The sequence below is a fragment of the Falco biarmicus genome, unplaced genomic scaffold (genome assembly GCF_023638135.1).
Source record: "Falco biarmicus isolate bFalBia1 unplaced genomic scaffold, bFalBia1.pri scaffold_30, whole genome shotgun sequence".
NCBI classification, from domain to species: domain Eukaryota; kingdom Metazoa; phylum Chordata; class Aves; order Falconiformes; family Falconidae; genus Falco; species Falco biarmicus.
In genome coordinates this window covers 320,462-323,326 of record NW_026611861.1, presented here as the reverse complement: position 1 = coordinate 323,326, position 2,865 = coordinate 320,462, and the positions used below count along the sequence as shown (strand labels likewise).

Here is a 2,865-nt window from a genome sequence, read left to right as displayed (position 1 = left end):
TAGTCTGCGACCACCACCTGCACACCCCCATGTACTTCTTCCTCCTCAATCTCTCCCTCCTCGACCTAGGCTCCATCTCCACCACTCTCCCGAAAGCCATGGCCAACTCCCTCTGGGACACCAGGGACATCTCCTACCCAGGATGGGCGGCACAGCTTTACTTGATTGTCTTTTTCCTTTCAGCGGAGTGTTCTCTCCTCACCGTCATGGCCTATGACCGCTACGTGGCCATCTGCCAGCCCCTGCACTACGGGACCCTGCTGGGCAGCAGAGCTTGTGTCCACATGGCAGCAGCTGCCTGGGCCAGTGGGTTTCTCAATGCTGCGCTGCACACGGCCAATACACTGTCACTGCCGCTCTGCCAAGGCAATGCCCTGGGACAGGTCTTCTGTGAAATCCCACAGATCCTCAAGCTCTCCTGCTCACACACCTACCTCAGGGAAGTGGGGCTAATTGTGGCTGGTGCTTCTTTATTATTTGGCTGTTTTGTTTTCATTGTTCTGTCCTATGTGCAGATCTTCAGGGCTGTGCTGAGGATCCCCTCTGAGCAGGGACGGCACAAAGCCTTTTCCACGTGCCTCCCTCACCTGGCCGTGATCTCCCTTTCTCAGCACTGCCATGTTTGCCCACCTGAAACCCCCCTCCATCTCCTCCCCATCCCTGGTGGTGGCAGTTCTGTACTTGGTGGTGCCTCCAGCAGTGAACCCCCTCATCTACAGCATGAGGAACCAGGAGCTGAAGGACGCACTGAAGAAGCTGATGCAGTCAGGTGTCTCTCAGCAGAACTGACTGCCTGAATCTCTTCACAAGGCATTTCCTGGTCATCTCTGGAACATCCTGTGCATTTAGCACTTTTAATGTCACAATTGTGTTTCTCCTAGAATGTTTGCATGCACTCCACTTCCTCAAAGGAATGAACCCAGCCTGCCTGACCCAGAGGCTTTTGTACGTTTGCATCCAGGATGGTGCAGCTGGACTCCTGTGTCACATCTCTGTAATTTAAGGGGCTTGTGTAGTGAAGATATCTATCAAGTTCCCCAGAGAGTAAAGCACCCGTGTAGAGCTCAGCTGTGTGAGTGTGCAAAGTTGGGGCAAATAACAGGGTGGGGGCACACGGCAGGGTGTCCTGGTGTAAATCCTTGGGTCACGGTGAAGGAAGCAAGGCAGTAATCGGGTGGGACACAGGGCTCTGCTCAGTGCCATGTTCCCTGGATACCCAGGGGAAGCTGCCCCAGGTGCCCCAAGATGTCCTAAGCATCAGTCGTTTCCTTTGCTTGTTGTACACCCCAGTCGCTACGAGGAACATTTGCTGCATGGTCAGCTCTGTCATCCTTAGTGGCTCAGTGATACCCAACTCCATTGCAACTCTAAATGTAAATGGAGCCACTTTCCTCCTGTCACTGGTTACACACAAGTCCCATAGCTCTTGCCACAGTTGGCCACTCAGCCAAGGCTGTGGTCAGACACCTCCAGCCAGATCATGTCCTCACGGCTTTGCTTTGACAAATAGTGAAGTAAACCACTGACTGCAGTAATCCCACCAACTGGCCTGGGTCCAGTCTTTCACTCTCGATGTTATCTCAAATAAACTCCAGTTTCTCAGCCTCTCCTTGTCCATAACATGATCCAGGTCCCAACCATCCTTCTGGCTTCTGCAGGACTTGCTCCAGTCTGGCAGGGTCTTTTTTGTGCTGCGGAGCACCACTGTAGGCTCAGTAGTCCTGATGTGGTCCTGTGGAGGGTTAACCATGGCCAGCACCCAGCCAGCCACCCAGCTGTTCATCTGCTCCCCTGACTCAACAGGACAAAGGGAGAAAATAAACCAGTGATGCTCCTGGGTCAAGGTACAGGCAGAGAGACTACTTACCGATCCCTGTCATAGCCAAAGATGTGTTGTCTTGCCAAAGATCAATTTCATTCATTGCCAATTAAAACAAGATGTTGATTGTGAGAAACAATGACCAAAACATTGAAGACCATTCCCCAGTTTCTCCCAGGGCTAAATTACTCCATTGATCCCAATTCACCTACACAAGCACACCCTGAGAGGTGTAGGGGGGATGTTGAAGAGGGTTGATGGCACAGGAAACCGCTGCTGCTCCTTCCTCGTCACACTTCTGCCCTGCTCCAGCGTGGGTCCTCTCCATAGACCCTGCTATCTTTGCGGTCAAGGGTATGCATTGTTCGTTTCATTCTGTCTTGCTTGTGTCCTTGAAACTCAGAGAATGACAGAGAACGTTGACATTGGAAGGGACCTCTGGAGATCACCCAGGGAAACCCGCTAGGAGAGGCACGGCCAGCTGCAGGAGTGGTCTGGAAACTAGGACCATGTGCGGCAATCAGTTAGCTGAGGGGAATGCGCTCGAGCTTGTCTAGACAACAATTAACATGATGAGGCATGTTTGCAGAGCACAGGGGAGTGGGAGACGGATGGCACCAAGCTTGGCGCCAAGGAAAGGTAACACCTTGCGGTTAATTGCTGGTAGTTAACCACCAATCAGGGATTGCCTAGTATGCAAGGCTTAGCTTCAAGAACCAATTAGTTTAAAACGCACAGCTTCTGAAAGTGTATAAAAACGCGTGCTTCTGTACAATAAATTGACATTTGCTTGCATCAAGCTGCGTCCTGTCTCTTCATTCGCCGCAGATTGGTGACCCCGACGTGATGCGTTTAAGGATCTGACGTGAAGGGCTCTCGAATCGCCTATCTGAGCGACATGCAGCGAATCCCACAGAACTCTGAATGATCTGCTGAAAGGAAGCAGGAGCCGGCCTGAAATCCCTCCGGAGTTGAGAGGTGAGCTGTGGGAAATCCGTAACGGGGAATCAGGCTTCGTCCCCAGAAAGAGACGTATATGGACGCAT

General features: G+C 52.0%; 1 pseudogene; it reads left to right on the top strand.

The window, feature by feature from the left end:
- The first annotated feature begins 242 nt into the window (after nt 1-242).
- Nucleotides 243-917, top strand: LOC130143453 (olfactory receptor 14J1-like; annotated as a pseudogene).
- Nucleotides 918-2,865: the final 1,948 nt, after the last annotated feature.